The sequence below is a fragment of the Anguilla anguilla genome, chromosome 6 (genome assembly GCF_013347855.1).
Source record: "Anguilla anguilla isolate fAngAng1 chromosome 6, fAngAng1.pri, whole genome shotgun sequence".
NCBI lineage: Eukaryota > Metazoa > Chordata > Actinopteri > Anguilliformes > Anguillidae > Anguilla > Anguilla anguilla.
The window spans coordinates 21577834-21599276 of record NC_049206.1 but is presented as its reverse complement, the minus strand read 5'-3'; positions in this window follow the sequence as shown (position 1 = coordinate 21599276).

Here is a 21443-nt window from a genome sequence, read left to right as displayed (position 1 = left end):
GAACCGCTCCGTGTTTCATGCACTCCAAGAACACTCGCCTCAGCTTCCGTGGACTACTCTACCAGCCACGGGCAACTACAGTGTCCTCAGCGGGACTAAAATTGCTTTTAAGTGCTACCTGTGTAACCAGCTAGAATCTAAAAAAAAAAATTATCAAATGCTACAAATAAAAAACACCGAGATTCATTACAGGGAGATTTTTTTTGCACCTGCAGGGGGGGAATTAATGCACTGTCGACTATCCATATTGGCCTATTTACTGTGGTGAATAGCTGAAATTGCATTTATTAACCAAGAAGATGTTTGGTGTTTATTCAGTGAAAGATGATTCCTCTTTATTCAGTAGAGACTTACAGTTCAATAAACAACTAAGAATGCAAGGCCTCGACAGCTTCTCTTGTTGAGAAAAGTCGACACATACAGCCTGAATACACACCGATGCTTTCTTTTTTTTTTTTAACCAAAATCATTCTGTTGTGCAACGCATACTGCATGTATTCCTGATTACGTTTTCAAATAGTTTTCAAGCCCAAAACTGTCAAATTGTTCTAATTTATTATTAAAGTTCCCAGTAAAGTATTGTGTCCGCATCAATAATACATAAGCCTGGAATTTTAGTCAAACGCACTGAAATCCTTCATCCTTCCTGATACATTCCTAGCAAAAAAAAAAAAAAGAAAAGCACACTGGTGTTGTTCTAAAATGTGATTGTTTTTATTGTGCAGTCATAATGAAAACATTTCAACCACACACGTCTTCATTAGGTAACTAACAGAACTAAAGAGGTAAATTGACTGTTAGGAAAGCATTAAAAGAATTATAAGAATAAACTTGTTCAAAGTATTTCACCATGGTCATATTTTTCAAACCTGGAGATTGCTTATGCACTATAATGTTTAGCTCTTAATTTTGACAGGATGACAGTAATGACAGGAGCCAAGTCACATTGTCAGAAAGGCAGAGAATGGTCAGACGTATGATGCTAAATGCAGCTAAAAAATTGCAGTAATTGTTTGTGTGTGAATGCCAGTAAACCTTCACTCGAGATGGCTGGATACACAAGATAACTCTGCAAGTTATTTACTGTCACCTTGGTCGTACGCGCAACAGTTTGAAACTCTAGATGAAAACAGACCAGGTGGAAGCAGGTCCATTTCCCAGGGAGATGAGGAAGTGACCCCCCCCCCCTTCCGCGGCAGTGAGCAGGAGACCGGGACGAGAACAGGCGTGCCCCAGCGTGAACTCTGGTCTGTGCGGCGAGCTCAGGGCCTCACGCTGGGCCGGCTTTAATAGAGCCTGTTCTTACGAGCGCATCAAACGGGCCAGAGAGAGCACTGCGACGGGGACACGCCCCGTCCGCGGCGAAAGAGCGGCCTCGTTAAAACCCGAACGCGCAGCCCGCGCGCTCAGCTACTGAGCAACGGGTCATCCCAAGTGGACAGGAGTTTCGGAACCTTTACCTTTTTCTCTTACTGAGATTAATACTGGGCTTCAAATCACCCTTATCTATCTGTAGGTTAGTTATCATATTACAGTGAACGGGAGGTAAAAATCACTGCTGTTCGTGAACTTTGGTTATTCGAAGCTGGTGTAATACGCTCTTTATGATTTGTATTGTGTGCACAGAAACTGAAAAGGCATTGACAGCACTACCTCAGCTTACATACTGTGCATTCATCGGAAGAGACAACAATACCATCTTCGGGTGTAAAGTAGCCTCTAAATGTTGGCTATGGAAATTTCCGAGTCATAAAAGTAATTGTACAAGAATGAACATGTCAAAGCGACAGATTTTAACATTTCTAATGCGTAGCATTCGGTTTAAATCGCTGACAATTTAAATCTCTTTTGTCTCGAAAGGATGGTTTTATCTCAAGAGATGCTGTCATTCATACTGTACCAAGTGATTATCAGACAGACAGGCCCCATTTTCCATCTCATGCATTTGGTGTTAAGAGTAAGCTTTCAGTAAGATTTTCATTTTACTTTAATGTAGCTATGTTACATTTTGTTTTTTTCTTCTTCTTCTTCTTCTTCTTTACTGGGTGGGGTAAAAATGTCATTTTCTGCAATGCCAACAGTTGTGTGCAGAATTTATTCAGAAAGAAAAAGTGCAAGAGCCTATAGGATACCAAAAAAAAAAAAAGAATGACAGCAGAATTCAGTGAAAGCCCTCACAGTAACTCATATGTTAAGATTTGTAGTTATTCACATGCTCATTGTCTTTCTCATTGTGTTTGTGAGTCACCATAGTCTCTCTCTCTCTCTCTCTCTCTCTTTGAGCTGTAGGGGTTTAACATGTGCATTCCCATTTAGTATGTGGCTGTCAATGGACTCGACAATAAACAGGGGAGCATGCTGATGAGCTTTTAAATATTCATGCAATTTTAATCTAATAAATGTAAAAAACAAACAGACTGCAGATGATGCAGGCATGCTTGTTTACTGAGTTCAGTGCCCTTGTTAATTGCTTTGCTTATTGCCTCCTGGCTGTGGCTGTGTGAGAAATATTAACAGAAATATTACCTGTCAGGAGGAGTGTGAGAAATATTACTCAAAACGACAACATATCTCCCTGTAATTTAACCTCTGTGAAATTAAACTTTGGGGGTAAACTCTCTGCAAAGCTGTGCTGTTGCTTCTCTTTATATCAGAGAGTGCTCTGACTCTCAACCAAAAGTGGTCAAAGCTGATGGTAGTTCACCCCTACAGTCCCGTAGTTTTCACATGTGCAAGAAATGTTGTGGGAATTAGTTTGCTGTTGTTTTACTCTAGCAGTGTAAAATAACTGCATTTGGGAAGTTCTATTTTCCTGGTCAGCAGTTCTCAGTCCCTGGGAAAATATGGGCTACATGTGCCCACCGGTTATCAATTATTTATTAAAAATAGTAATTTAGAAAACCTTTCATACAGAAATACCATTAGACATTACAGAAAACATAATAATGTATACAAGTATATTAACTTACTTCCCACACACCACAATATTTTGGGCTGCTCCATTTTATGGATTAGGCATCACAGGTTGAGAAGCACTAGATATTATGTGTGATATGGGTTGCTACTGTGTACTTGTATAATGAATAATCATGCAATGCATCTTTTTGTCTCCAAGCCAAAAAAGGTTATCTGGTGTAATTTACTGGTCTGGTCTGAGCTAAGTACTTTTTATTTGCATTTGAATCTATCAATTTTAGGTATTGTACTTTCATGAAAGTACAATCATTTTATCCAAAATTCCATCACATGCTGTTTAGAAGAACATTAATTTCATTTTTCTTCAGTTTCAGGTATGCAATTCTTTGTTCAGACACAGCATGTCTCCAGGGGAAACCAGATTAAATAACGTCCATGATTCCAGTATTCTTTCCCACCAGAATGTAGGGCTTCTGTCAAAATCTGGGCTTCTTTTTTTTTTAGAGAAAGCGAGGAAACAAGTAATAAAAATGCAGGCTGCAATGTTCCAGTTCCCTTTAGGTTTGGGTTTGAGACAGGTCTATGTCATCAAACGGCTGTGAGTGGGAACCCAGAGAGGCAGCACATTGATGACCTGTCCCACCCTGGGTACGAAAATGTAACCAAACGGCGAGTGATTGAAGTTTGAACCCCCCCACCCCTCAAAATGCTGAATATACATGTAAAATACTGCATAGGGAAGCTGGTAGTAAATCATAGAACAACCCTCCCCAAAATACAAAGGTACACAAAAGATAAGTACAGGAAACTTGGAAAACCACGCACCCCTTCCACCCACACCAATAATCGTTAATAAAGAGTTTGAAACATATTAAAAGTACAACACAGTGTTTCTGCAACATTTGTGTTAATGCTGCCAACGATTACAGACATAGTCTGAACATCATGATAATATTTGAAAGCTAAAATTAAATATAAAATAAACCATCATACCTGTCGCTTGAGGCACCCATGATAAAAGCTGAATCTCCACCTTCCTGCTAGAAGTACACAGAGCCAGGAGCTGTGCTTTATCTTAAGGCAGGGGTTGGCAACCCTGGTCCTTAAAATCAGCAACAACTCTAAACCCCAGCAACCAGGTGAAGCGTAATCAGCTGATTCACTTTATCAGTTGCCGTGAGTTTTGAGCAATAATGAAATGAGCAGCCTCCTCCATGTTAGGGAGGAGGCCTAAGGTATGCTGCTTTATTCGGATTTAAGAGGCAGGTTACACCGTCTACGCTAACCACTGCGCTAACGATGAATTCACCTGTAGCAGAGCAGTTAGGCAGCCCCACTAGCGGATCACAAGCAGCGTGGTACTGGTAGAGTACAAGCATAGAATCAGCTTTTAATCCAACAGTGAAGGGTTCTGGTGGTTCCGTAATGACACGGGGAATATTTTCCTGGTGTGATTTCGGTGCACTCATATCCTTAGGAAGCAAGACTAATGCCGGTTGTTTATTATTGGTGGTGAATTACCCCATTTTTTCTTCACCCCATTTTAAATAATTTCTTCCCTCCTGTGGTGTCTTCTAAGATGATAATGCCTTTTCAGTCACCACATCTGAATCCATTTATGAGATATTCTGGAACAACCTTTGTTTCGTTTGCCAGTCAAAATTATGAAAAAATACGAGTGGCAAACAGGTAGGGATCCAAGGCACTCTTGATGGTAAAGTCAAAAGCCTTTATTGAGACATGGCAAGAAATGTATGTCTATGTATTAAAACATTTCATGCCTTCCTGCGAAAAAAACTCAAAATGTATCATGTCTTCATTAGGTTATTATCAGAATAACACAAATCAGCATAAAAGGATGGATTATCATAATAGGTCAGTATCATTATCACATGAAATTACATGGTTAGGTACCTCTGAAGGCGAGTTGTCAAAAACTTGAAAATTAGAAGTGGGTGCTGTAGTTTTTATGAGTAAGAGCACGTTTAATTCAGCGCTACACACGCACAGCATTACTCAGAGAAACCAGGGGCCTGTTTTGTCGAGGGACAATCAAAACCAGCTCTTGTTAAGTTGCCATGGCTACTGTATGACATGGGGGTTGCATGATTACCTCCTCTCCATGCTGTTTGTAGACATTTTTCAAAAGGGGCACTTTTGACACAGAGCAACATTTGTTACCGCCACATCAGGAAAGGCCACATGCACAGATTACTTTTCTCAGTGCGCACGTTGCTTTAGATTTGACTCATAAATGGCGGCATTCAGTATTTCTTGAATTAGTTGAGCTTGCCCTCGCAAGAGGTGATCGCCAAAATCATCCAATGCACTGCAGAATATTAATCCCGATGCTATGTTTAGAATAAAACAGGCCATGTCTGAACATTGTACCCTTTGATAATAATGTCTTTTTCATCCTTATTTTATCTAATTTATTATTTTAAGTCAAGGCCCTCCTAGCTGATATGGAGGTCCGTCTGCAGGAGCTGCAAAACTGCACTGCTTTGTTAAAAGAAAATTACTCTTGATTATTCATAGACATTAAACGGGACACATCTCTACATAAGGTAATTTGTAAGAAAAAAAAACAATCTCAAATTATAATGAAGAGCATAACCATATCAGAAGCTCTTTATCAAATGTTCCGCTAATTATTCAGTGGCTTATTTTTCTAAAGGATGTGGTCCTGTTCGTGGCGCAGTTGGTGTAAGGGAGATAATTGAAGAGTTTAACAGGACCACACCAGATTTACTGTAGTGCTATAGGTTCTGCGTGGTGCCAGATTGATGTTCATTTCTAATTTCCAAAGAGACTTAAATTGGCCTGGATTGAGTGGGGAGAAGGGGGGGAGGGGGGAGGGGCGTTGTCGATCAAGGTTTTAGCATTCAGTTCAAAGCAGTTATTGCCATAACTTCAAATGAAGGAAGACACACAACAGACATTTAACACGCAGAAATAAAAAATGCTAAACTGAACCAGAACGTCTTGCAGAGGGGCCGCGGACCCCAGATCGCGGTAATTAACGCGCCCGCGTTCAGGGAGGCGAACTAAGAAGCTTCCTGCCTGCTTTCCTTTCGCCGCGCGGGATCAGGCGGTCCCCGCGGACCGGCGCGGTGAATTCAAATCAGTTTAAACCGATTTCGTACGGTGCTGTCTCTGCCAAAATACGTTTACGTCCCTGTCAATCATCTGCGGCGGAACAATCTGCATTTTTGCTGATGTTTATCTGCGGCTGGGGAAATATGCAAACCGTCCACCATGAACGAATAAGCAAACGGAAAGACTTGTGGAAGCGCGCTGTACGTTTTCCTTTCAAGAAAACCGAGTACGCTCCTTGTTTGTTATTTGAATCACGGCACGTACAAGGACGTAAGGAACAAACATCCACGTTCAACCAAGGCCTCACGAAGATGAAGATGAAGACGTTGATGAAGATGCATTGTCAAAATGCTGTCAGCAACACTGAACAAGAGGAGTTTACCACCATCTTTACTTTTCTTTAAATCATAATACTTTCAAAGGTCCTAAAATGTGACCACGAGGAGGAAAGTTAGATTTGTGTGCAGATAGTATGTTCCAGAGAAAATGTTTTATTTTTTTCGCATCATGTATTGCAGATGTTTTGCCCATGTTAAAATGGTTGACCGAGCGCTCTGATTTTAAATGGCACTGAAGCTCGATTGTCAGGTTTCAGCTGAAGCTGCGCATATCCTTTTGAAGTCTGCATTTCACTGAGCAGCACATGCAACAGCTCAGATGCACTCTGTAAACACACAGATTCGGTCCAAAGTGTCACATCCCATCAGCCTGCGGGGCAAATAAAATGAAAAGGCAAGCTTGTGACAGGTCTGCGTAGTATCTCTGTCCTATTTCATTGCCTCCCTGCAGTAAGACATAGAAAGGCAGCGAAAGCAAGGCGGAGAGGGGAAGAGAGGAGGGCATGACGGGCCACATAACGGGACACTAAGCAGGGTCAACCCACCGCGAAACACATCACCACACGAGACTGGATGGCTGGCATCTGTCAGGCCACACATCACAGGCACTGTAATCCATAGGTATACGATGTCTAGATCAAACGCTCGCCAACTGTCTAATATGGTATCCTTGACAGAAAGCAAAGCAAGTTTTCCATAGATAATTTGCTTGCATTTGTACCCTCTCTCTTTTTCTCTCTATCTCTCTCTCTCTCTTTCTCACACACACACACACACACGCACGCATACACGCATGCATGCAAGCACATGCACACAAACACACGCACACACACAAGTGCGTGTATTGTTATACATTCAGTCATTTAGTTTTCTCACTTTGTATAATAACGTATATCCATATTTCATAGTTTCATGCAGATTTTCAATTTTGACACCTACCCAGATATTCATGAAATCTTTGCTTTTCAAGGTCAATGCTGAAATGTTCACCATAGCCATAAAAGCCTGTACTGATATTGACAGCTATGGCGGCACTTTTTTTCAAAGCCTTACTCTCCTCCTTTATCATTCGTCATTATAGACATGGATTCCACGTGAAGCAACGTGCAGAGAGATCACGTGAGTAGCACAGTTGCATTCAGTGACATCCCATAATGTTTTTACAACAATTATCATGCTACAGCAAGGGCTCTTTCCCGGTAACTGAATAAGACAAGTTGAAATATGATTTGACTCCTGGGTATAGAGCTGACACCGTGAGGTAAATCGCTTTTGAATCACGGGACTTCTGTTCTTCATTTCTAAGGCTCTGTCAGTTTATGGCAAGTAGGCCGCTTCTCGGGGTCTGAAGCATTTCTGCGCTCCTGGACCACAGAACTTCAGAACAGACGAAATGCTTCCACAGTCCAGGGCAGAATCAATGCCCTCGAAAGGTCAGCCGTGCCGACTCCTCCTGTTTTGGAAAAGAGCAAATGGACATCAGGGCACAATGCCGAAAGAAAACAAAACACAACGAAAGACAGGAGGACAGAAACGCTTTCGCGCGGCATGGAAAATCGAGCCACGCCGGCGACTAGACGGGCTAAGTGTCCGGTGCCGTGGGGCCTGAAATCGGATAGCTCTGTTAGCTACGCACCCCGCTCCCCTGGTTCCAGCGCTCTCCATTAGACTCGATTTGGCCCATGCCCGAGAGGTTCAGTTACCTTTCTTTTGTTTGAGTTTCGCTGAAACCAACACTGTACATTTTTTTGAAAAGGCCCTGGCTCTGTGGAACCTTTGTGGGGTAGCGCGGAGTGGTAGTTTGGGAGCTTGACTAATTAACTTGAATCCCTGGAACTGCTGAAGGCCTTTGAGCAAGTGCAAGTTGTTCTGCTGTCATGTCATTTTGGAAATATAAAATGATAATGATTATTAATAATTACAAGTTTTAAATGAACAGTGTCTGCCATCACACAAGGCCAGGAGCCCTAAGCATTCTGGTAAATACTGCACAACTGAATGCTTTGCCTCAGTTTTATTTTACGGAAGTTTTTACCTAACTACTAATAGTAACTATATAATTCTGATTTTATTTTCATACGGACGACCACTATAGTATATGTTCCTCAAATGCTCCTGAGTCTGTTGCCTGATTAGAAATTGACTTCCAATCTCCAGAACTAAGTCCAAAATCTATGGATCAAAAAGACAGAAAAGGACAGAAAATGGGCAGGTATATCATATCTGATCCTACACCTTCACCAAGATTTATGATGCAGCTTTTGATAAATACTAATAAACAAAACCATATATTTCAACTGTCACCTCATCAATGTCCCCCTCTGGGCCTTTAATAATCAGATCAAGTGCTGGGAGGAACTCAATTTCAGTCTTCTTCTGATATAAATTCACTGTCATTGTAACTTGTCATTGATGCAATAATCAGGCTCCATCAAGTGCACTTCCATGTAGGGACATAATATTTTGGCTTCGCCAAAAAGATAACCGTTGGTGCTAAAAAAAAAAAGGCCTATTAAGCATTTATGAGAAAAAAAATTGTAAATAAAAACCTCACAGGACAAATCTTCTGGGGACCATATTGCCAAGTAATGTCTGGGCATATATTTATTGTTGGTTGCGGTTAAGAGTCACATCTTAATCTAAGAAAGACTGACACTGGAACACAATTGAGAAAAGCCCATATTATACAGAATATGATCTGTTTTGGATGTACTATCCTTTTCTTTAATCCAGTGTGTACAGAAAGCTGCAAGACGGTTTGAAAAATGGGATGCAATCTGAACTTTGTACAGCATGGATTCTCTGCAATTGCTCATTAATGAATTCTGTACCAGAGGTGACCCTGTTTCTCCCTCGATGTTTGTGGTGGCACCAAATCCTGATACAAGGAAACGCATTGTCCCAGGAACATTTTTTTTTTAAACAAAGTGAGTCTTTCAGGATGTGGACAATGTCTGTTTCCAGGGATGTGGTTTGGCTCACAGTGTTTTATGGGGAAGGTTCCAGCAGTTTCTGAACTGATTAAAACTAGATTGACCACTGGATACTCAAAACACAGTCTGTGAATGTAGTTATGCATGCAGTCGGGAATAGCCGTGTTTCACCACACGGCATTGATCCTAAATGACAAGACTTACAGGACCGGGCTGTTTAGGGTTACTATCCTGAGTAAACCTAATGCCATTTCTGGCTGGCCTTCTGAAACAACAGGGCTATCCCTCATTGGACTTGCGAGCAGGGTTCCCCCTGGTGGAGAGGACAAATAATGGCACTCACAAGATGGGAGATAATGGCTTCTGTGGCTTGAAGAGCCTTTGCACTCAGAAGTGTTAATAGATCCTAGACCCTTAGACCCTGGGTTGTCCAACACAGAGAGAGAGAGACAGTGAGAGAGAGAGAGAGAGAGAGAGAGAGAGAGAGAGAGAGAGAGGAATATAGAGACACTGAGAGAATGCGGTTATCATTACAACTGAACAGCACTACAGCATTTTTATTTTACGACTATATACTTCAACAGTATTGCATTTGTACACCACTACAGAATCATTATATCACTGAAATGTATTTCTATCATCATTATACCTTCAGATAGAACCCTGTAAATTCCAAGGTCTCAATCTCATGAAATGGCCCTCTTCACAAGCAAGATACAGATGCCCGGCTTTACCGGCTCACTGACTGATGAGGAAGCTTGGCTTCCTTTCAATAACAGATCAATACAAATACACTCAGATCAAAGCATTGTTTTCCTCTGGAGATTGCACCTGTGCACTCATTGTTCTGTCCGGGGACTCCAGCCTCTATCAAAGCTGGCCAAACGACAGCTGTGAATCTTTGTTTGCTCTTTTAGGCAAATTTGGATTCAATCATCGACAGTCCTTAATGTTGACTTTTTCTCATCACAAACACTTTTGGAGAGTTAATTTTGGTGATTGCTGTAGTCCCCAAACAGTGAAGTTGAATGAGAAGCAGTACAACAATTGCATCTCATTGTATCTCAGGATGCCAAAGATAAATGTTGACTGAATTGAGCGTTTCAACCCGGTGTCATTCTCAACTTGTCATATATTAACACTTGGACAGAAGCCCTTAATGTAACTATAGCAACACAGAAGGAGTCCTTTGGCGTCAATGTTTGATGCCCTAGCTATCCCCATAGACTTCAGTTGTAATCCTCAGCGTCTTGTGTTGATGCCAGGGGTAGGGTGACAGTTTGCACAAAATCCCTTGTTCAGTTTTATAAAATCATTACTTTTGCATTATATAGTAATTTCAGTTACGAATAAGATCTCGCAGGACACACCGTTCCATTTTACCCTGAACGTTGATATAACATGTTTGCATTTAGCATCAACACAAGATGGGATTTCTAGGGTTCCTGAGGGTTCCTACTGAAGTATATGGAATGCCTAGGGCATCAAGAATTGACGCCAAAGGACTCCTTCTGTGTCGGTATAGTGATGCTGAAGGCTTCAGCCCAGGCGTCAATATATGACAAGTTGGGTATTAGACCACGTTGAGCACTTTGCCTCTCCTCAGCATCAGTAATTGCCTTGCTCCCATGGATGAAGGTCCCTGGAGTGACTCCTAAGACAGTCGGCTTTCCTCGTAAGAGTAATGATGCATTGGAAAAGGTCTCTGACATTTCAATGATCTGGCAAAAGCCATTCCTAATCAGACGCAGAGCTCAGACCTCGGGGCATTCCTTTGTTTCCTAAACACCGTGCGCTTGGCCCGGTGTCATGTTTCTGCTGCTCCGCTTTAGCGAGGCCCCGAGTTGATTAATATGGCCGTCAGCGCGCGTCACGGCGATTGCAGGAGCAGGGCCGAGATCCGTCCGCTCCGGTACCACCTGACCCCCCCACCCCGCCCCCGCCGCAGACTTCCCCCTGTCACTCAGTTCTCCGCGACACTCAGCCACATTTGGAATACTTCGAGTGATTGCCCCGACAGGTCAGACTCCCAAGAGACAAGCTGCCACCTGCCGAGCGTGACCAGAAGATGTAATCATATGAATTCTCTGATGTTTTTTTATTGGACTGAGCATAGATAGAAAGCGAACTTAACGTGCTGGTATTCGCCATCTGAATGTGTAAATTTGATTTCTCAAGATTCAAAAAAGTATTACATTCAAAATCTGCTCTCATTGTCGCCCACCATGCACTTTTAATCACAGCTAATTGCGGTACTGTTGAAAAAGCAGGTCTGCAGCTAGCTAAAATGGGCAATCTCAAAAGATCTCTTGTGAGGAATTCAAACATGTCATGATTAGTCTGTCTGGAGTGCTCCAGTCCTGATGTTTTCATAAATAAGTGCTAACATTACCGACTAAATCAAGTAATCAAAGGCAGTAATATATGCATTGTCCTTCAGCCCGACATTGAAGGCTATTATTTAAAGGACTGCTTTACAATTAAGCATTCTCTGGAACTCGTGTGTGTGTGTGTGTGTGCGCGCGCACACCCGCTTGCGTTCCTGTGTGCATGTGTATATATGCATAAAATTATGTGCACTTGTGTGTGCGCGGTGTAACTGAGCAAAAGTATGCGTATGTGTGTGCGTGTGTGTGTGTGTGAAAGAAGAATCGCTGTTCGATGTGTGCTGTCTCTTCATTGGAGGGTTTGCGAGGGCGCAGAATGAACAGCAAATGGGCAGATTATGCAGAGGAGATTCCTGCTAAATCAGATCTGATACGCTGCCTCACGCTGTCCACTCCAATACATCGGCTCTTGTCAAGCCTGCAGCCTGTTATTGCACCTCCTTTTCTACCCGAGCAGCGGGCTTATTCTCTCGCACACAGCAGCCGGAGAAGCACTCATTTAAACCTCGACAGCGAGGCCCGCGCTGCATATTTAAAAGACCTTGTTGCATACAGATAAGGTCAGACATCAAGTCCTCATTCCAGAGACCGAAAACACAATTTTCACCGTTAAGCTGATGTCATTACTTCATTACAATTTCATCAGACTGTTCTACATAGCAGTATTGCAAATCTTCGTTTCTTTCTGTTTTGCTTTGCTTGTTCTATTTGTCATTGATTTCATTGATTGTTATCGATTAAATGTAATAGATGTAGACTATTTAGAATATTTGGAATTTGTGTGTTAGTTTTTGGTTTGTGTTGTTAGCTTGCATTTGCGTTTTTGTGTTGTTGCATCTTTACTTGCTGGTCAGGGAGTCTGTTGTTAGCCAGGTGACTATTGGTCATATTAATAAGGTGAATGCATGTATGATTCTCCCACATTGTACATCACTATAGATAAGAATGCCTGCTAAATGTATGCAATGTAGCGTAATGGGAAATCAAGGCCTTGTTGAAACACAAAATGTGAGAACTCATTGCACGCCTAATAGATTTAAACCAATCATTGTGATTCGTTGCAAAGAGAAAATGATTTTTATTGGTTCAAATAAGTGTGATTTAACAGGTCATTGGAGCCCAATCCCATCACGGCGTTCAAGAGACCTCAGTCTCGCCGTCTCATCACTGCATTTTATCTTGTTGGACCGGCGGCTGCTGGAGTCACTTTCTTGGCAAAGCGTCGGTCCTTATGCTGACGTCTCCGAAGCGCCTTTGTAGCTGCAGCACGTTCTGCGCAGCGCCACTCCCTGCGACCACCTGCAGGCTCAGACATCTGTGCGCTCGGCTCCCTCGCTCATTTTCTTCTTAGCATTTACCCACGCCGCTCCTAAATGGCGCGCGGCTCGAATACGCTTATATCTCTGGAAAAGATCCGGTCCCCGTCACGCGAATTTCAATTCGGCTGTTTGCAAAAACAATAACGGCTATTTCGTTAACCACGCAACGATCTATGGCAAGAAGTTTTTTCCGGTGCTATCTCGGACTGCGGCTGCCAAAAACCCTTTAAGTCTTCTTACGGCGAGCGAGCCGGCCTGAGTGAAACCCGAAGCAGAAGCGTACTTATATTAGCATGTTGACATTAATAATAAAAGCACGGTGGAGCAGGGCGGAAATGAAATGGGATATATCCCGATCGTTATCGGCGTTCGAGCTACGCCGATGGGCGAGGCTGTGACCTGCCTCTTGGGAAAACGGTGTTCGGAGGTCCCTCGGGCGGGGTGCCAAATTAAACCCTGATCCTTTAATTTGTTCGCAATGTGAGAATGATTCCTATGAGCTATTGCGCGTCATGCGTTTGATTAAATTCTCATTAGCCCGCGCTTCCCCGCCCCCGGGATACCAGCGCGTCCCGGCGTTCCTTTCCCTGCCCGTCACAGACGTAAAATCATAAAGGAAATACTTTTTAAGCCGATTGGGAACGTAGCCTTAACCGTTCGCTCGTTGCAGTGGTCGAGTGTCGAGAGAGACGTATGGTGGTTTTTGCACGAGAAATCAAGAAAACAAAAATGACCAGGCCTATTTTTTATGATTCGCTCATTAAAATTCAATTCTCTTTCATTTCTTTGCATATATTGCATAACCGTTAAATTGCTGAAATATTCGATGGCCTACATTTATATCATCCCGTGTTCCCTACTACAGAAGTAAAGTACATGAAGCTATAATCGAGTCTGTATTCTGGATAATGTGAGCTCCTTACTTTTCCAGCAAACAATTGCGCCACTACATTTTTGGCAGAAACACATCCGCATCCACAATGGCTAATTAAGACAGCTTGCGCGACTTTCATTCTCTGTTCTTTGTCTATCCAGGGAAGTTGACAACCGGCCATATGGCGTGAAGCTGAAATATTTGGACTCGTTCCAGGTAGCAACAGCTACCGAAGTGTCTGTCCATGTGTATGTGTGAGTGTAGGTGTTTCTGTGTAATTGTGTCTGCGTGTACACTGGGTGTGTGTTAATAGGAGTGTTCACGCGTGTGTGTCTTTACAGTATGTGTGCCTGTGTGTCACTACGTCTCTATGTGTGACTGTGTGTGTAGTGTTTGAGTGCATGTAGTGTAATTGTGCATATGTATTTTAATTTTGTGTGAGAGTGCATATAAGTATGTATATGCATTTGCATGCAGGTCTCTCTGTGTGTATGTATGTAAATGGGGGTGTGGGGGGGGAGTGAGAGAGAGAGAAAGAGAGAGAGAGAGAGAGAGAGAGAGAGAGAGGGAGGGAGAAAGAGAGGGAAGGAGGGAGAAAGAAAGAGAGAGAGAGTGTGCGCTGCGGTAGAGGATCTTTTCTCCATTCTGGATAAATATGCAAATTCAGATCCCCATCTGCCCGGCAGCTGTACAGATCTGGCGACGCAAACAGCGGTGAGCAGACGGACATCCTCAGAACAGAGGCGAGGCACAAAGGCGAAACGTGGGCCTCGTGCGGGGGGCCCTGCCAAAACAATCCAAAACAGATCCAACCGAGATAAGCCGTCTGTCACTGCCTCTACCCCCCCCCCCCCCCGCCCCCCTCCCCGATTATATCACACAAACAACACTTCCAATTATCTCGGAGGCGTAGAAAGAGATCAATAAAATTGATCTGCGAGATTTTTTATAATTGCTAAAAGGTCAGAGGTTAATTAAGTTAACCTGCTACGTTAAGATGTCATTAACGCTAAGAGCGAGGCTTCCTCGTCTCTATTTGCAAGGGTAATTGAGTGGAGACTTTATTTTAGTCATTTAACTCGCTGGCGATATGTAAAAATAAAATTAAATATTTCTGTATATATCATGGCTATTATGGGCAAAGTGTGGAGCCTCAAATTGATCACATTTAAAGACATTTTAGATTGTTTATCTAAATTTAATAAAGAAATGTTGAAATGGCTGAGATTATCTGAAACTGTCTGAGGGCAAAAGAGGCACCATAGAGTGCAATGCTTCTGCACTAGATTGCTCCCTGGTATCTGTCAGAGATAAGTGGCTTAACTTTGATGGCCCTGATGAAAAGAAACAGCATTTCTGATGTCATCTCTATTTGTAGAAAGTCTTGCTAATGCGATTCTCCACTCCATTTTCGACAAAATGTTCCCGGTACCTACAAAGTTCTAAAAGAAAAGTTTCAAAAATGTGTCAGCTGACGAGACACTTTTACTCACATTTAAGCCACACAAACTGGCTTTTAGGGAAAATATATATATATATTGGCTGGGCTGCCACTGTAAATTCATGTTTGATTTAAATAAAACTGCACAAATTCACTGGAGTTTTATCAAAAAGTAATTTTATTTTGTTAAATTGCACACCAACATTATTTACATGTAAAAGGTTTTCTCCCGCCTTGATTTTATGCCCCTCCCCCACCCCCACCCCCTACTTATTGCCATATTTTCTTTGTTTTCACCTGGCGATTTAAAATTGGAGCACTTTATATGTATGTTAAAATAAATATATGCTAGCCTTTAGTACGTTTAATATTACATTTCTGTTCTTTAACAATGAATGATAATTGGCAAATGGAAATGATATTTGGAGCATATTGTTTCAGAAGGCTTATGTGCCCAGACTTGAGGTTTAACAGTTGCTTTTATAATACCACGTGCATTTACATTATTTGTATTTCAATTAGCAGCTATTTTAAGCCTCATCTCCTTCACCTTTCACTTCTAGGCTGTGCCTATATTAGAGTAAATACCACTGCATGCAAATGCATGGGGATAAGTGGGGGTAGAACTTTTAATATCAATCTGAAGTTTTAAACTGCCATTTTTAAACAGCCAGGGCATTTCATTGCAGAGGGACGAGGTGTGCCAGTCTGGGCACCTGAGGTGTCACACGGAAATTACGGTGTTTTTCACAGCTATGAATGATGCGCGCAGTCTCCGTACTGTGAATTCCTCCTGCACAGTACCAGCTGGGAGATTAGGCACTTGAGAACCGCTGAGAAGACGTGGCAAACGGTGATTGAGGACTGGTTTGACACACGGCACTTCTGTATCGCTGCTTGGCCTCGGTACAGCACCTGTTTTCAAGCCTCGTCTACATGTAAAATAGGAAATGCGTGCGTGCGTGCGTGCGTGCACGTGATTGAATTACTACCAAGAATCTGATTATTACTAGGTGATATTTTTGAATGTCGTACAACCCGGTAACCCATGCTTAGGGGAAAAACAATCAGTATGTTTTAACTATAATAGGCATGATATATTAAACTCCATTTCTATTTAAAAAATTTTAACATTGGACGACAGTGCCAGGGAAGTCATGTGCCATGTAGGGGCCCAAGAATCCTTGCCCGTGCAAATGTCTCTCTGTCCCCTCTGCAGAATTTGTGCTTTACGTATTCTCTCGCTGACCTACCTCGGGGGAGCACGCCCATTCAATCCTACCCTGCGGGCCCCTAGGGCACCCAGCTCAGTTAGGGAGAGGAGCTAATGTCTGCAGAGCAGGGATTTGTTCAGTCTCTAAAGCTGCGGCATGAGGGAGGGCTTACCAGGCTGTTGGTTTGCGCCGACCGTCTCGCGATCCCAAATGAAGCTCTAAGGAGATTAGGCACATTGTGTTCTCACAATTAAATACACCGGGATGAAATTAAAATGTTCCTTTGCTGTTGTTGCCGTTATTGACTAAAACCACGGCTGGGATTCAGGTCTTTACCCCATTTCTCAGGGGGAAAGACGCTCAGTTATAAGGGAACTTAATGTTCTGAATCATTAAGTACCAGGAAAAAAAAAGAGTATGAGATTTATGAAAAATACAAAAAAATATTACAGCGTGCATGATCTTTCCCAGGATAGCTCTAGAAAGCAAGTCTGAGGAATTAGGCAGCAACCAAGAAAGTTACTTACTGAAAGGCTGCAAAACGTGTAGAACGTAAAGGCATTAAAAGGATAAGTACTTAGGGTGTCCAACTTTCCCAAGGCTTCTGTGCCTCACTCTGGCAAACCTTCAGGCAGAATTAGTTCATATCCTGCATTTCACACCCGTTTTGTTTCAATTTGTTTAAAAAGGGAAAAGGCCATGAAGGTGATGTTGAAAGCGGACATTGCCTTAAATTGGTTATTGATTGAAATTTTAAAAGCCTTAACTTGCGCTACGATTGATTTGCCTCGGTGTCAAGCGGGCGTTCATGCTATACACTGTCGGCAGAGGTTGTTTTGGGGGATACATTTAATTTTTTGCAACCTAATCACGTTCGCGTCTGGAGCATTGCTCCTGTTCTGCTCTGATTTAATGTCTTGTATCAGACCCACAGATTAACATTAAAAGTACAAGTGGCAAGCAGGGAATACATTATAAGCACAGCCCACATTAAAGCCAGAAAGACTGCATTACAGCTAGGGATGCAGCCCACATTACTACTAAGAACACAGATCACATAGCTAGGTATGCGGCCCACATTACAACTAGGTTCACAGATCACATTACAGCTAGCGATGGACCGCACATTACAATTAGAATCACAGATCACCTTATAGCTAGGAACCCAGCCCACATTACAACTACGATCACAGATCATATTGTAATTAGGAACACCAACCACCATACAGTTAGGAACACAAACTACATTGCAGCTAACACACACAGTCAAAAATGCAACTAAGAGACACAAGCCTTATTAGGGACAGAAACACAGAGAGCATGACATGCAAATGATGTATTTGTCTTCTTTATTGTTTCCTTTATGAAGTGAAAAGTGGAGGAGTTCTAAGGACACCGCACCATACTTGAGTAGAGAGTGGGATTGGCAAGCGGCCAAGGCTCACGATCACAGTGGCAGAACCACATGGGCAGGAAATCGCCCGGCAACAGGGGCCTGCTCTCCGAGCATTAGACTGGGGCCCGCGGGTCACAGGGCACAGGTGGACGCACAGAACCGAGCGACCTGGGACGCCATTACGGCTCCTCCTCCAGGCGCTGACTAGACACTGGCCTGCGGGCCCCAGCGGTCCAGGGGCGCGGGAGCAGGTGGGGGAGTGGAAGTGGTTGCAAACACTAGCCCAGTGGGCCTAGGCTGGGGCGCATTTACCCAGAGGCAGATTCCCCTCTTTCGACCAGCTTTCCTAGAACCCTGAAGGTATCGGTTGTCGCTCGCTAGCGACCCGCGATGGAACGAGAGGCCAAGAGGAAACGCTGTCAATCACAGCAGCGCCGTCGCCCCAGAGCGATGGAGGGGCGGGCCCAGGCTGTGCGCAGGTGCTGAAGACTTGAAATCCCTCACCGTGCCTGTTTGAATGCAGTGGGCTCCCTGGGCTGTTATGGGCAGGCAGGGGAAACTGACACGCATTGATCCAAAGCGTCTCTTCCCATTTCACACTATGCCTGCCCACTTGCTCTTGCTCTGGGGCAGATTTAAGTGTAGAGCAGCTGGGTTTTTTTCCCGCACTTTAGGATGAATTGCATTAAACCTTACTGTATTTCTGCATTTCCATGTATGTACTATTATCACTGCAAACCCGTCTGCATGCTGTTTTAACTATAAATTTATAGTGCTCCGGTTTTATAGTGCTTCGTTCAGTGCAGTTGAATTTTACTGGACTGACCATGGGTGACCGACGATCAGAACAGTGTGAAACGAATCGGAAGAATCGTACTGCCATCGTTAAAGAAATATGTAGAGCAATAAAGTTTTACTGTACGTGTTGTGTTAGGTGCTGTTTTTATTTCAGGTGCTAAATTTTCCATAAAAGCGTGCCGCATCGAATCTCCCTAATGCTGATTCTTGCTCCCTTGTTAGACCTCCAGCCAAGAGTGGAAGATCTGCTCTCAGTCCATTGTTGGGCATATAGGACCGGGGGGCATTCACAGTACGGTCAGCTTTGTGTGTTCCTCTCCACTAGCATCTGTGGCAACTGCTTCTCATGCCTTCAAATTAGTCAGATTTACTGTGTTGTTTCCCGGCAACCAAGACCAAACCATCAAACAAACAAAGAGATGAATGTGGCTGTGTATAGGAGCCGTAACTCCATGTTGCCTAAAACAATAAATGGATAGGCTGGTGTTTTTCTGTAGTTTTTTTTTTTTTTTTCAAAGTGCCCCCAGTCCGATATTTCTAATGGGGGGGAAAATTGTGCCCACGTAATTTTTAACACATGTGTGGATTGCTATGGCCTGACTTGAAGCAGCTGCGGTCTGATTTTTCTGTGTGTGTGTGTGTGTGTGTGTGTGTGTGTGTGTGTGCATTTATGTGTGCGTGGGTGTGTGCATTTATGTGTGTGTGGGTGTGTGCATGTGTGTGTGTGTGCGTTTATGTGTGTGGGTGTGTGCATGTGTGTGTGTGTGGGTGTGTGTTTGTGCATGCGTGTGTGTGCTTGTTTGTGTGTGTGTGCGTTTATGTGTGTGGGTGTGTGCATGTGTGTGTGTGTGTGTGTGTGTGTGTTTGTGCATGCGTGTGTGTGTGTGTGTGTGTGTGCTTGTTTGTGTGTGTGTGTGCACGTGTGTGTGGTACAACCTGCATTATGCCGCTAGTGCTAAGTGACACACATGTAGAAAGAGGGCTGAGTTGGCTCCGTGACCAAACACAAGACTCTATGCAAGCCCAAAATCACATGTCCACTGATGTCATGCATGGTAATCTGTGAGGAATTGTGCTTTGCAGCAAATGGAAAAAATATGATCCAATGCAGAATGGCCCAGAGAAAAGAAAAAATAAGGCAAGAAATGATCTGAACCCAAAAATGGACTGTCATAAATCATACAAATAATGTTAAAAATAAATGTGCAGCAAAACAATCTATAAAAATGTACTCTTGCGTGTATAATTTGAATAATAAATCTTACTGCATTAGCAGATAATGAACTCTATTTTATAAATCTTAGCATAAGCATAGCAACGTTTTCAGTTTTAAACTGATTTTGGAGAGAAACTCCCCCATTCCCTCAGACCCCTCTGACAAAAAAAGCCTTCACCCTCATTAACATAAATAATAACAACTGCAAACCTTCACTCTTTCATGCCATCTATTTCCAGACTCTCTCCCCTTTCCATTCTCCACCTTAAACTTTCACATACAATTGCATTATAAAAATTATTTATTTTTATTGATGTTCAACAGTGACAGATTGCGAGTGTAATCTCGATCCCAGATTTAAACGATCAGATTTAAATGCATCAATTGTGTAAATGGAGTCTATTGAAAGTTTCAATTAATCCCTTTGTAGAGCATTTCTTTTATGTGGAAGTTATTTGTACTGACATACTAATCAAACAATGTGGATAGTTCCCCCCCCAGTTGTGTGTAAATGACAGTGAGCTTTCTGTTTTTGTCGAAAGAACACAATAGCTTGAATTGTCCCAGTGTTGTGGTCATGGAAACAACCAAACAACAACAGTCACAACATTCATTAGCAGATGTTTTCCGCGTTTTCACCGAAGATTTCTCTTTAAATTTTGGTTCATGGTACTTGTGCTTAATCTGAATTATGTCAGATTAATGAACTCAGAGGCTATGCATAAATAATGACTTCATATGTAGTACTCGGTATTTCTTTGTTCTTTTTGTAACCTCTCTCAACTGGTCCTTCGACCGACCCTCAATTTCATAAATCCCCAGACCCTCTCTGCTTCTCATTGCTCTGATTGAACCTTGGTGGCCACCAGAGGCACTGTGGAGTTCATGTCATTGGTAACTATGATCCCCTAGTCTGCAAGAGGAATATGGCTCCAGGCAATGTGGACCAGTGAAATTTTAAATGAGCCGCAGAATTTCTGATTTGGGCATGTGTCTTATATTCTTTCATACATTCGCCAAAGCTAATGCTGCTCCCTCTGGACATCTGTCAAGGGCCAGAGTTTGAATTTCTCCGTGAAACTGCTCCCTTCCTGGTTCACTGACTTACCTTTATTTCTGGAGCATGGTCTAGCATGAGGAAGGGGCTCAAGGGAAATCAAGGTTGTTCTGTCCATACCACGGTGAATGTGTGTAACATTATATTATATAAGCATTTATGCCATCATTTAGCTGCTTCTACAATGACTATGTGAACATCGTCCTATCATCATCATCATTATCATCGGTGCCATCATCACCAGTGTCATCATCATAGTCAACTGTAAATACTTAGTCATCATTTTTTCCCTTTATTATAAAAATAATTTAATTGTAATCATAATTAATAGGGCTTGTATGTTCACAAGGACTTTCCCTGAGAGATGGATCATGACTGTCATCATCATCGTCAACTGTACAGCATCACTGTGAGTATTCAATCAGATTTTTTTTTCCATTATAATTATCTCAATC